The sequence below is a fragment of the Lepisosteus oculatus genome, chromosome 13 (assembly GCF_040954835.1).
Source record: "Lepisosteus oculatus isolate fLepOcu1 chromosome 13, fLepOcu1.hap2, whole genome shotgun sequence".
NCBI lineage: Eukaryota > Metazoa > Chordata > Actinopteri > Semionotiformes > Lepisosteidae > Lepisosteus > Lepisosteus oculatus.
In genome coordinates, this window is record NC_090708.1 from 6,677,711 (window position 1) to 6,692,043 (window position 14,333).

The window sequence follows — 14,333 nt, forward strand, 5'->3', positions numbered from 1 at the left end:
TTTTGATTTGTGCTGAGCCTTCATTTTCCCTTCGGTCTTTTGACTACGGGATAGCCAGTCGCTCCATTACAGCTGCGCGGCTGGGAGAACTTGAAGCTTAAAGCTTTTACTGGGATGCTGAAGATGCAGCCAGCCCGCTGGAAGTGAGATGTTCATTGAATCGCTCTAATACTGTTACAGAAGCCTGCTGCCTTAGGCACAGTGCGTGTGACTTTTCTCGTTTCAATGTATCTTTTTACTGTGACTCTGAAACTGGTTTCTAGTTAAAACAGATATAGGACTGAGAATTGAATCTTACTGGAATTACTGTAAATGGCGCTTGGGGATTCGTTTATTCATTATTTAATTGCCTTCACAGCAAACCTGAAATTAAATACTCTATAAGGACCTACTGGGTTGATGGGTTATTTTAGGTATTTTCCAGGCACAAGCGAACATTTTCGGATTTGGCACTGTGATTTCCGCGGGAAATGCCCTCTTTACTCTTTCATTGAAGATGCTAAATGACGTACGTAGTCAACATCAGATCTGGACTGAAGATAGCTGTTTGATTTGCTCATAATCGGCAGAGGGCAAGACATCGGAGTACGAGACTTGGGATTTTTTTTTTAATGCAAAGCAAAATTCACCGTCCGACGTCATGTTTGAAAATACCTAGTGCGTTCTAATGAGTCCTGTGCAGGACGGCTCCATGCTATGCAATTGAAAAATTATGTAACTGGTATCATTATTGTGTAAATGAAAACTAACTGCAATACGAAACACATGTCATGTATCGTCTGCTCTCAAACCCGTTCTCCTTTCGTTATTATGTCTAGTAACGAACGATTTAGTTTCCTGTAGTAACCTAAACGCGCAGGCAGGATTTTGCGCAGGCAAAAGCCACCAATACCTCTCTGTCATTCCTTTGCCAGAAAATGCCACTGCGAGTGTAACTTCTATTTGTAAGTGGTGGTTAAAAGCCACAATTAATTGTCAAACCAGTGTATCCTATATAAAGACATATAACACTGTTGCTAAACTACATTTCACAGCCAGATTTAGAAGGCTGTTTATGGACCATGATTTTCAGTCACACCAACCATGCTATAATTTAGAAAACAAATTGGTGAATAAAATGTGTTTTAATCTTAGAGGCATCACATCATATTCAAAACTGACAGAAAAATAAATTCCAGAAGTGCCACTACTCTCCATTACAAATGCATATAATTAAAGATGAAGTTTTCATTGAAACATAATAACAACTAATAATAATTACTCTTCACATTTACCCAGGGCCGGCGCCAGGGGAAAGATCTGTAGGGGGCGTCTGAAATTCTGAGGGGGGCGGTGATATTTCGGTTAAAACGGAGCCGTCGCAAATACCCAAGTGAAATCTCGCAACCATGCCACTGATGAGTGCTTCATGATAGAAGATAACGACGAGCAATCTGGTATTTAGCGATGAAGTATAGTTGAAGTACTGTATAGTCTCACATTCATCAGCAGTCTCGCGATTATTATTGCCTGGAGCGACAAAATACCACACGCGTTCATTTGTGCGGCTACATCGACGGTAACGGGGTTCTGAAGCGTTAAGGAAAAATAATAGTTGTAATACCACCAGAAAGCACAAACTTCTATAACTACAGTCCTACTGTAGTTATGTAACGATTGTAAGTATAAGGATCAACTACTGCAAGGAATCGGTTCACCTGAGCAAACAAAACCGTAACAACCGTGTTAATAAACACTATGTAATATGTGCCGTTCCTGGACGGACATCAGGCGCAAGTTAGGTAAGCGAAAGTGTTCAAAAATTATTTTGTCCGAAACTGAGGGGGCGGGACAGTTCAGTTGAGGGGGCGAGGCCCCCTTTTGTCGTCCCCCCTCCCCCCCCGTGGCCTGCGGGGTCTGCATTTACAACCCACCTGCCTCTGAAGTCAGCCATTATGCACAAGCAGTCCCAGTACGAAGCAGGAGGGAATGAATGGAGGGAAGAGTGCCACCTACTGGTCCACACAGCCACTTCAAGTTCAGACTTGAAGTTGTCCTATAAAGGGCAGGAGATGTACATCTGTTTTTATAAAAATGGAAACACTTGTGGTTTGGGGTTCGTGGGAAATCTTGGTAAAAGCAATATAAGTGAAAACAAAGTATAATAATGTTTGGTGGGTGTGAATTGCTCTGAAGTACCCGAAACAGACAGTGAGTTTAATGTACTTTACAAAATGAGAGGATAGATATGTGGAGCTGACCTTTGCAGGCAGTAGAGAGGATTAAGTTGGGGGATGCAGCATGCAATTCGTGTCATCTTACAGGCTCTTTGTCATCTATTTGAATTAACATACAGGAAAGCCAAACACGTGATGAGAATTATTAAGGTGGCCTTCTATTGGAACAAGGCATGCATTTGTGCTGGGAGAACAAACTAAATCCACATGCACATAATATACTGTGGGAGTTATCCACTGAGAGAAAAAATATGGTCCCCAGAACAAGTTAAAAGAACAGCCCAGGAGTATACAGTCCATATTACAAATCACCCAGTATGCCTTGGAGTTGCTTTCTAACTGTTAATGTAATTAGTGGGCCTGATCTTAACATTTCCTGTGCCCTCCTGACCTAAACTTGTTGGTCTTAAGAGTGAGACAGACAGCCATAAAACAGAGTATCTGTCTATTGTTTTTCACGAACACCATCTCGGCCGTATCAGAAATATTTTGCTGAGCATTTGTGCAGACGTGTTATCTTAGTCGGCCACTTGTCTGAGGCTGTTGCTCTGATGGTGGTAAGGAAGACGTTAACCGCTGTCTCCTGTGGAACGAATGACACTTATTCACAGAAGAGTCTGCAGCGGAATTCAGCAGGAAGAACGTGACACCATGTCAGCAAAATAAAATATATGGCCACAGAACAGACAGTGGGACGACGAAGTGGTGTATTTCTGAGGTATAAGGTGCATAACAAAGTGACTAAAACAGTCCTTAAAATACTAGTAACGCTTGCCTCATCCAAGTCCTGAAGTTCTGTGTCTCATCATGGTCCTCACATCATCAGGCTGGGGGGTGTAAATGCAGGTCGGACCGTGTCTTGTACAGCACGTCTGCCATCAGCGCCTGGGCACAAGGCACCCGCGCCTCTAGATTCACGTCGGGGGGTTCAGGCTGTCACAGCTGCTACCTGAGTGGGTGGGTGAGTGACCCCAATCCATCTGCACGTCCTGAGCATGTCCCATCACTGACATTCCCATCGGCATCATAACACCTCAGGAGCGTCAGGGACATCTGAAGTGGTTTGTAACAGCTTGCTGGGGCTCTCCAGCTTGAAGCACTGCCAGCGCTTGATTATGCTCATTTGTTGGGGAACCAGAGCATCACTGTCTATGGCTCGGAGAATTGTTATGTACTCTTGTTCTTGTTATGAATTTTTGCTCACTTGATGTGTCTTCCTGAATATGGCACCTTACCTGCCTGAGTCCTAGTGAATAGATTGGTTTTATATTTTGCCCGACCTGAGTGCTTACATTTTCACCAGTTTTCGTGTAGAAAAATGAGTTTAGTTACGGTACATCATTGGTACACAACTCCAGTCCTGGAGGGGGGCAGTGTCAGTGAGTTTTTGTTCCATCTCTGCTCTTAGTGTCCTAATGTGAGCTTCAGAGGGCCAGTCTAGCACTTTTCAATAGATTACAATAAACTTTGTGGTGCATTGTAACAGTCACAAATGCTATGCTAACCTTATGTTATGGTGATAACTGATAAATATCTTTGAATGTATACCCCAGGGGTGTGTATTTCTCTGGGTTTATGATATCAAGGTATTCCAAAAAGTTGACTGTGATTCAGGTGTAGCTTTACATGAAATAACCAACTGCCAAGTACATATAAGTTAATATTAAAACAAACAGAAGGAGCATGAGTTCATGACATATTCCACATCCTCTTAGCATGTGCTTTATTCAGCCTGAAATTCTGCCTCACAAAATTATTTATCTTGGTCCTAAAATACTGTAAAGTCAAGTCAGTTTAATTGCAATAGGACAGCGTTCTCCAGTACTCATCCTTGTGCTGCCCCATTCGTGTTTTTCTGTTTTGTCTCGTGTTGTGATTCTAGAAATTTCTCATCTCTACCAACAGTCTGACAGAGTGTGAATTTTAATCAGCTCATACTGTTCCTTCTGTAGGCTTCAGCTGACACTCAGCCAGCTATCATTTCTGACAGCTTGGTAAAGTGCCCGGTTATGCTGGAACCCTCTGTCTGGAGTTTCAGAACACTTCACAGCCCCCCAGTGTGGGACTTCATACTGTTTTCCATCACCGTGCGGTGTGGCCTGCTTCTCTGTGGCCACATTACCCAGGGCCCGATGGTCTGCATTTAGACCATGATGACTGCAGCAACTCCCACTGAGTTAAAGTTAAAACTCCAAAATATAATTCTGCTTGAGGGGAAAGAAAAGGATCTGCTTCTGTATCTGCAAGCCAATGAAGCACAGTGATATGAATAATTAAGACTGTAGGCTGATTTTGTGTGTACGCATTTCTGTTTATATGACTTGGCTTCTCAGCATTCCAGTCCCAGTGCCTTAGGCCCATGGTTGTACTGGGCTGCTTAAAGGGAATGTTACAGAGTTCCAAATGTTCTAAATAGCCCCTTCATGAATATCCCTCACATTTTGTGCCACGGATCTCTTCCCCTTCTTTCAGCAGCTGTCCCAAAGCCTGTCTGATACTCTTATTCTACCAGGAAAATAATATTCTGCAGCATATATGGAATTTAGTCTCCTTGGTCTGATAATAAACCAGGTGACAAATGACTAACTCATATCCTGGAGGTACCCAATTTGAATGGTAATGTTATGTGTGAGGCGCCAAAGGGACATCAAACAAGTTTATTCTCCTTGTACAATAGATTAGCCATCCAGGTGAGGTGTAGACTCACTCTTGATCATGCTCTGTGAATTTTATTGGAATTTACAAGTAAAGGGAAGGTCTGAAGTAAATAAAAAGAAATGCGAATGGAAGATAATTGAATTATACTGTGTACATCAGGCCCTTAATGTATGGTTTTGGATATGCAGCATTACAAGATAACTAAGGACTACATTTAGAAAAACACGTGTCTTCCCAAGCTCTTCTACTGCTGTTCCATACTGAGGTCAAACAGAGCAGGACTGAGATGTCAGTGCTGTGAAGCCCCCAGATAACACTGTCAGAGTCCTGTTTTAATTGTTCAGATGCAGGGCTTTCTTCTTCGTGATATTATGGAGTTATTGACCTATGATTCACCCTTAACAAAAAAAAACAACAATTTATTTCATTGGCTCAGTCTTCAGCAGATTTTTTCTGTAATGGAAATTGTGTGTTTTAGAGGCATCATTCAGTTTAAATGATTTAGGAAGACCTACAGTAAATCGTTTTTCTTTTCAGTACACTAATGTTGGTAACAGCAATATGGTTAATACAGCAGATTTTCCAAGTTACCATTGTGACTGTGTAATTCACTTCTTTATTACAATGCTCAGTTTGTAGGACAGTGTGACTTACACAATCCCAGCAGGTCATGTACTGTATGTATTACTGTTATATCCTACAAAGAACAATTTAACATGCATGTTTCTCTTCATGCAAATTCAGATGTCAAAATCTCACTTGTAACCCACAACTGGGGACATCTGCAGTTCATCAGTCAGCTGTGAAGTCTTTACTTTTTACTGTCCCCAAGCAGGGGAACTGTTATTGCTATAAATTCTCCTCAAAGCCCCAGCAGGAGTCTGATCCCGAAGGGTTTTTTTGTGACCCTATAAGGCCAGTCAATCCCAGATTTGTTTTCCCATCTTACTGGAGCATTAAAGCCGATGTTGGTCATCAGCCAACGTCATTAACTTTGTCTGAGTGAAGCCTGAAAGCTCACCTGTCACTAAGCACAATCTGCTGGGTTTAATAGCCATTTAAACTGCAGTCTCTGTTTGCCTTTTTTCCTTCCTGTTTCTTTCGGTTTTGTATTCAGGCAAGAGCATCAAATTATGATCAATGAACCTCAAGAGAGTAACTTAATAAGTATGTCAAATCTCTGGTCAAGAACAGGATCAGAGAATCCTGTATTCAAGGGTTAAGTTGTGATGAAAGAATGCTCTTTGCTTTCATAAATGTTTTTCTATACTTTTGACACTTTAATTAATTAGATGTCTGTGATATGTATAAGCATGGTTAGGGAAGCCTTTGTAGGCCTTTGTAGGATTGTGGGTTCAAGTCCCCACTGTAGGGTGTGGTACTTTACCCCAGTAGCCCCAGTCTACCCATTTTTAAGAACGGAGACCAGCATTCCTGGGGGATGATCCCTGTGATAGACCATAGTCCCATCTGGAGTCATGTGCTCACTTATTCTCTTAATGCCACAGAGACCAGGATGATCTCTGACCTGATGAACTGATGTGGCTCAGATATGGAAATTACCTGGTACTGATCAGTAAACAATAAAGACGTTGAACATATCATATACTGTTCATATCATATCCATATTTTAGGGGTGCCCACTAGGTGTCTAACTGTGGCGATGGTGGATTTGCACATTTTGCATGTCATTGATGCTAACCAGGTCATGATCTATCACCAGGGATTTGAAATACAACTTTCAGCCCAACACAACCTGAAACTTGTGTGATATACGTTATAAGGTGGTACCTCTATTCCATTTGATAACCTCTTTTGATTCTCTTTTGGGGCAATAACCATGCACCGTCTTACACTCAACCCATATTTTCAATGTTAGTGTGAATAGTGCGTGACAGATCACCAAAGTGAATGTCACCTTCTACACATTGCTGATGGAAAATGGGAGTTTGAACGGAATGAGACCTGACAAATGATTGGAGAGTGTGCCTCAACATTAATCTTTTATTAACGTTGGTTTATTACATGGTTTGATGTATTAAAATACTTTGAGTGGTACTTCCATATTGCTGTCTTCCTGACCATTGTTAGGAAACACCTCTATTACAATTCCAACAGCTTATAAATGTACATAAATAGCTGTGATTAACAGTTATTAGCTATTACATACATAGTGCTAAAACTCCCATCCTTATCTTTCTGGGTGTCTGGCACTTAGACTTCCAAAGGCCATCAACTGATATTGATAGATACTAGTGACGGCACACCAACACACACTCATTGCTGGACTGCTTGCATCATGCACTAGAAATAGTGTCCTATTACGTTGGTAAAACACTGCAATCATTCTTTAACCAGAGGAAAGCAACCCAGGCTGGCATTTAAACCATGGCAGAGGACAGTAACTCAGGCACAAGACAAATTGTAATTGTCTCCCTGCTTTTGTAACAGATATGTGAGTCTGTATTAGACATGCAAATACTGTAGAAGTAGATCCACATACTTTCACAATGACTTCTTAAGTAAACACACCAGATACAGTAGATGTGCCCTTTTAATTCAGTAGCTAACCTTTTTTTATAAAATCCATTCAAAATGTTTTCCATACTGTATTTAAAACTACTGTAAATATGACATTTTCAGAACTGTTAACCTCTGGCATATATTTTTTAAAAGTCAGTACTGTGCATGTCAAGGCTATTAAGCGAAAGTGACAGCTGAGTGACAGCAACTAGGAAACATGAAATATCTTTGCAGTGAGAGCAAAACCTATCCTGGATGCTCTTGAAGACTTCACTGTCAGTGTTTCTGCTCGAGCAATTCACTGAGCACTATAGGGTAATCTATTACAGTGATTCCTTACATTACATTTCATGTCTTTCTTTGAAATATTTTTAAAGACAATATATGTTGATTTTTTTCTCTTGGGAATTCTGTGGGAATCATAACTTTTTCCGCGCACAAAAATTGTATTCAATACCCATGCATTCTTGATTGAACAACATTTTAAAATGAGTGATTTCAGGAAGAATTTGAGTTAATCAGGTGTTCATTATTAAAATGTGGTCCAGGTCTACAGACGTGTGTGCTTGCTCCGGTTCTGTATTGCCCAGTTATTTGAGGTCTACTAGCTTTTTAATCTTTCACTCTTATTGTGTTAATGTTCTGAAAGAGGAAAAGCAAAAGCAGACTGAGAGCCAAGTCAGAACAAAATCAGAAGCAAAGTACGAAAAACTACACTCGGGAATAATCAATGTAGATAAATTTGAAGAGCAGTACAGCTACTGAAGCTCTCTAGCCGTGACGAATTGACTCGATACTGTCCTCAGGCATGTGTTCAGCATAAGAAGACAAGAGAAGGCTGGACGTCAGTGAGTCGATCAGCTCCCCAGTCCTGAAATTGCTAATGCTCACCTTTTCCCACCTGTCCATCTGGGTCATCAGCTTAGAAACCACTTCTTCTTTTTTTTCTCCTCAGCCTGGTCTTTTTTATCTCCAAATAAAAACTGAGATATTGAAATCCAGGCACAGAATATGGTATTTGGTAATGCTGATTTTCTCTTTGATCAGCGTCACGTCTGACTTCCACCAATACCAGTGTTTCTTCTGTAGGCATTTTTTGCTAATGATTTTTATATTGACATAATTTAGCTTGTAAAATTGTATTTTTGATTTAGAATTCTTTCACTGTTACATTTAACAATAAGTTCATAATGACTGTTTACGTATGAGATTTTTCCTCAGTAGTGTTTGCTATTAATATTTGCAGATGCATTTTAGAAATTAAGAATACATTTTTATATTACACAAATCTCAGAATGTTTAGAATGCGGGGTGCATAGTTTTTTCCTTCCTTTCCAGAACAGGCCAGGATTGTAAAAACTGTATTAACAGCTACAGGATTAACTATTCTTTTCCCCAAACCTATGTACAGTAGTTAGGAAGAGCTTCATACAGGACCAGCAATAAATCTTTAACCCTAAGTAGATTACTTGTAATCTTTCACAATAAAACTGACTAAACAAAATGAAATAAAGTGCTGGCGGTTGTATCTTTAGGAATGGGAAAATTAGAATAAAAAACTGCAGAATGAGATTGCAGTCTCAGTGTGTATGTGTAGGTGGCTGAGGGCTTGAGAGGCCTCTGATTTTGCTGTGAAGAGATGAAATGTTTGATTTCTGCTCCTCTGTTTATATGCACAATGTATCTCACAATGTAAGACAAAGTATTATTATAACACAGTAAAGAGGTAATGGACAGGATAGTTTGTTACAGAAACTCTTTTTGAAAGCTGGGATTTCCCATTACGTCTCAGTAGCTTTCCTTTATCATTTATGTATATTGCGGACAAACTTCCAAATATTATTTTCCCCCAAAAGACCAGTAGCTACTCTATATTTCCAATTAAGATTATGATATAGTTCCATTGTGAATATTTTACAGCCCAAAAAGCTTACTTTGGCAAACTGACTTTACAATCCATCCATCATATTGTCATGAAGTAATGTATTTGTTTTAGATATTATAAATTATGAATATTATTCAAAGCACATTTACTTTTTTAGCTTCATATGCTTTTCTAAAATTGTCAGCATGGTGCAGAGTTTTAAGAAATTATCTTGGCTTTTGAGGATGAGTATCTCTCAGTCAACTGTCTGTTGTCGAAAGAATGCAAAGGTTTCACTGTCCTTGAGGAATTGATGGGAATACAGATTCAAAAGGTGCATTGCGTTTTTACGGTAGCTATCAAGACTTAATGAAGCACAATTCTCAGGTGTAGAAGTGTAGCACACTCAAGTACAAAATGAAATGAGTTACAGTAAAATAAGGATGTAATTTTTAAGGAAGTCATGTAAGGCTCAAAAGCATGTGTCATATTACCAGAACAGGGACCTGCTGTAGGTCAGATTCTGTTTATCATGTGTCCAGTACAGTATATCCCCTTTGTGGAGTAGGATATACCCGTACATAGCTGAAAGCCATACAATATTTTATTTCTTTGTTTATATTTCTTTTTTTTAAAAGAATTCTGAGTTGCACAATGTTTCCAAGGTGATGTCAAAATGCATCCTTCCCTCTTTTGCAACATGTATAAAATAAAAATTGAAAACACCAAGCATCGCCAAGAAAATGAACCGCACTGAATCATGGGAGTTCTCCATGCATGTCTTTTGTGGTACTTTAGCATTTATTTCTAGAAAACATTAAAATCAATTAAAACAATTTACTTTAAGACCATTTATATACACCCTGGGCTTATAGAAAGCACCAGACTTTTGGTATATGAAATGAAATCAGAGTGAAAACTAATTAGGTTAAAATTAACATTGGAAAAAATTGTTGAACCTGTTCATCTTTCAGTACTGCATAATGTGAACACACACATCAGCAAAGCAGGAAACGTATGGTTTTCTTACATTTCCTCTCTGGCTGATGGTCTTTTCTTTGCTGAACAGCTGAAGATTTGTACCTCAGTTTTTGGTGTTCAACGTTTGTTTTCAGTGAAGTTTTTGGCAAACTGTACAACATCTTCAATATTCAGTCTATTCTGCAAGAAGGATCACAAATGAGTTGTAAACATTTGTATTTTCCCTTTAGAATATGAGTAATGCATAAATATATTCGGAAGCACATTGTGGTAAATTACTCAGATTATCAAACTGCTTTATTTGGTATGAAACTGGGAATAGACCAATTTACAGTATGTTTCCATTTACTTTATTAATACAAATAAAAGTACTTGTACTGTAAATACAAGTATTTGAAGCTTGTTTTTCTTAATGCAGAGAATCAATAAAATTAATGTGCAACAAACAGGATGATTGTTCATATTTTTTTAAATTGTGCTGATGCAGCTCCTCAGTTTTTATTTGACTGCTCTAGTGTCTTATAAGACATCATGTCTTACAGTATGTATGCTGTTGCCCTGTGTATTTTTAATAAACATTGATGGTTACTGTCAGAGAGCCCAAAAAATAAAAGTCACAAGACTCCATTAGCTAGTGTGGTTGGAATGTAGGGTAATTGGGTCAGACATCACAAGCAATTACAGATTTCTTAGAGACGGAGGATGATCTTTTTAATCTGGGCTTTTATCAGAGTTACTCCCATCTCAGGAGATTAGGCATAAAACTATTCTCCATTTCCTCATGGGTCAGATATTATCTCATGATAAAAATAGCCTCTTGTGTGCAATGGTTTGTTCACATTATCGGTGCTGTTAGTATGGAGATGGTGCTGGGTAGCACATTTGTTTTGAGGAAGGAATAGTCAAAACTGAGATCTCAGGGTTTGATCCCCACCTATTTCTGGTCTCTCACTATGCAAACAGGGAACAGATACTGTTATGGACTAAATTCCTTTTGAACACTGCAGAGACAGTATCAGTTGTAGTGCTAGTATTTAGATGAGACATATACTGCAGATCATCCTTTAGGTTAATCAAAATTATTTATTTTTTTTGGTGGGAAGAAATAAAGAAGTTGGCGGTGTTGATTCCTAAAAGTTGTTCAAAGAGTATCATCAGGCCAGCCTTGTGCATCGTTTTACTTTACATTACCTGATATTTTGCATTCTGTGACAGGCCCCAAAAAAGTAGGCTTCTGCATATCTGTATGTAACAAACAAATCTGGAGCTGAATCACAGATTGAGAAGTCTGCTTAAAAGCCATGCATGCTACGTGGAGGATAAACACAAGACGATATGGTAATGGAGTTTGCACGGAAGCCGCAGTGTGTTCACAAATGAATAATTGCTGACACCTGTGGGTGGGAGATGGAGTTGTGCACGCAGTCTTTGTGGAGCTGGGGGAGGGCTTACATAAAAGGTCAGTGTCCCAGAACCCCAGCTGAATGAATTGACTTGACTGAAGGTAGTTCATGGCTTTTGTTGTGTTCCTTTATTTTACAAGGCGAGTTAATTGAAAACAAATTCTCATTTACAGTGACAACATGGAGTCCCATTTGAACAGCTGTGCTTGGACTGGAACAGTGTTGAGTGAGCTACCTCAAACAGGGTGCAACAGCTGTAGGTCCAGACTCCCAGCCAGGCCACTGCTCTGCACAGATGACTATATGCACACATACTGTGGGCCTTTCATCATCGATTCTCACAGTGCTGTGCTTTAAGGTTTCCACACTGCGCATGCCTATGGCCTGTGGTGTTCAGTAATGTCTGAGTCATAACCAAAATAATTTAGCTGCAAGTAGAACAGGAGGCAAGGCAAAAGGAACAATGTTGCCAAACTTTAAATAACTAAGTAGCTAGGTGAATTTAGTTACTAGCTGTCTTATTGGTAGCGGAATCTGTGGAGCACTGAGTGCAACTTGCAAAAATTACGACATGTGAGATAACTGAATGCTTAGACTGTGACAGGTTTCTTTGACGATAATTTCATTTTTCTGTCCACTAAAAAAAGGGTGGAATTTTGTTTTTTGTCCACTAAAAAAAAAGTAATAGTTTTAGGCTGCAAGAACGTCTTTCAGAAACAGAATTTACGTTTATTAAAAGGACAGAGTGCTCAGCTTTGAAGGGACAGGGATAAGAGTAGTCGCTTGTGCTAGACTCTGTCAACCACAGAATGTTCCACAGTGAAGATGTTACCAGCTGCTTAAAGATCAGCAGCAATGAGTGTCTGGGGCATTGCTTGCTGAAGAAGACAGTAGAGATCTAATCTTCTACTTTAAAGTACGGTTTTATCTTTTGGAAATCTGAAGAACATGATTAAAACAGACATTTGAAGATCAAAGTTATGTTTGATATCATGATCAATTTACATGGCACTGCACTAGCATAAGAAAAATGGCCATTATTGCTGCATTGCCAAATGTTTGCTCCACTGGTGCCTCTTGTGTATGCAACGAAAGGTCACTCAGTGACCTTTTTAAGGTAATTTCCTGCAACAGGAAAGCAGGTGAGATCCACAAAATCTTAGATAATTACGTGATGATGCTGTTCAGTCAACATTATTTGGAACAATAATCATGGGGATTTCTCTGCTGTCATGTAAACAGTGTTCTGATTTGACGTTCCATTGAAAAATTAGAGAGTGACCTTATGAATGTCTGTTCCAGATGGTAATCCCTCCAGCATTTCTTTTTTGTGTTCAAACACTAATTCTTGCTGATGGTATTGCCCTGTTGTAGATCCCCTGAGGACATACTTAATAAGATGTATTACAAGAATGCTGATTCAATGTGTTTCATACTCTGGTACGCTGAAGTGTGAACTGTCAGTGACAGCTCAGTTTTGTACTTGCTTTTGTTTATTGTTTGCAGCATTTGCAAGTAATAGGAATTTTTATGGAAGCTAAATAGCTGAACTTCATGGGAAGATACTTTCTGTTGGCATGAAACAAGTGTCTAACTGAAAAGTAAAGTACAATATAAGCAACGAAAAGAAAATCAATTCTTAAATACTGTATAAGTGAAATATTTTTTCTTCTAGATGAATTACATGATTAATCATCTGTTTAATGTTACAACAAAATGTACTATTCTTGTCACTGTCACTTTACAAATAAAAGGAGAACAAACCAAGCCTGAAGAGCATCTCCTAATAAATGGTAAATGTGACATTAATGAAGTGGAAACCCACGTTTAAAATAACTAGGCAGCAGGATGTTTTAAACGATGGGGTGTCTTATCGTAACTACACCATAACTCCAGTATCATGACAGGTTTCTTATCTGTAGCACTATTTTCTCCTGCCTAATGTCTTTCCCCCTGAAATGTGTACTTTAAAAGTCAAGTCATGAAATATAATAATGTACATTATTGTGAGAGCAAACAGTTTAAAACATTTTAAGTGTCTTTGTGATGAAGTTCAATGTTTCTTCTTTTGCTGTTCTTACCAATATACTTTATATATTTCTATTAATCAACAGAAATGACTGAAGACTTTCGGTTCAGGGGCTTCAGTGTACTACCGTTCAATCTTTTTGGGGTTTTCGTCATCCTCAGAGGCAATATGTAAGAGTTTCAGTAAATGATGACGAATTGTGGGGCAAATGGAAAATGTCAGTTAAGCTCATTGCGTGTGGTGTCTCTGATTACTTTGTGATTGTCATGGCACAGTCTTAAAATAAGAATGCTCAGCCCTTGCCAATAAGCAAAATTGTGTTTTTCTCTAGAATTACATACAGTACATTTTAATTTAGGTAGTTTAATTGATTGTGCCTTACTTAGATCAGTGATTCGGAACCAGCTATCTATAATTAATCTCATTTTATCTAAATTCCAACAACCAGATGGAGGGGAAAAATGTTTAAAAAAGCAACAAATGAACCACGTCTGGAATATATACAGTAAAGCTAGCACTCAAGCGTTTTCTTTTTCGATTGTATTCATGGTTGTCAGATCGGACCTGTACTAAGCACAAAGTGGCATTATTAACATGGTTTTAGACTTTTACATTTAGGTATGATACTGTATATCCTGCTGCATTAGGTATTGGGCATG

The 14,333-nt window shown here is 38.9% G+C and overlaps 1 protein-coding gene across 1 annotated transcript in view; it reads left to right on the forward strand.

The window, feature by feature from the left end:
• dock10 (dedicator of cytokinesis 10) overlaps positions 1-14,333 on the forward strand; it is a 103,455-nt gene that overhangs the window by 471 nt on the left and 88,651 nt on the right. The gene's annotated exons all lie outside the window — the stretch shown is intronic.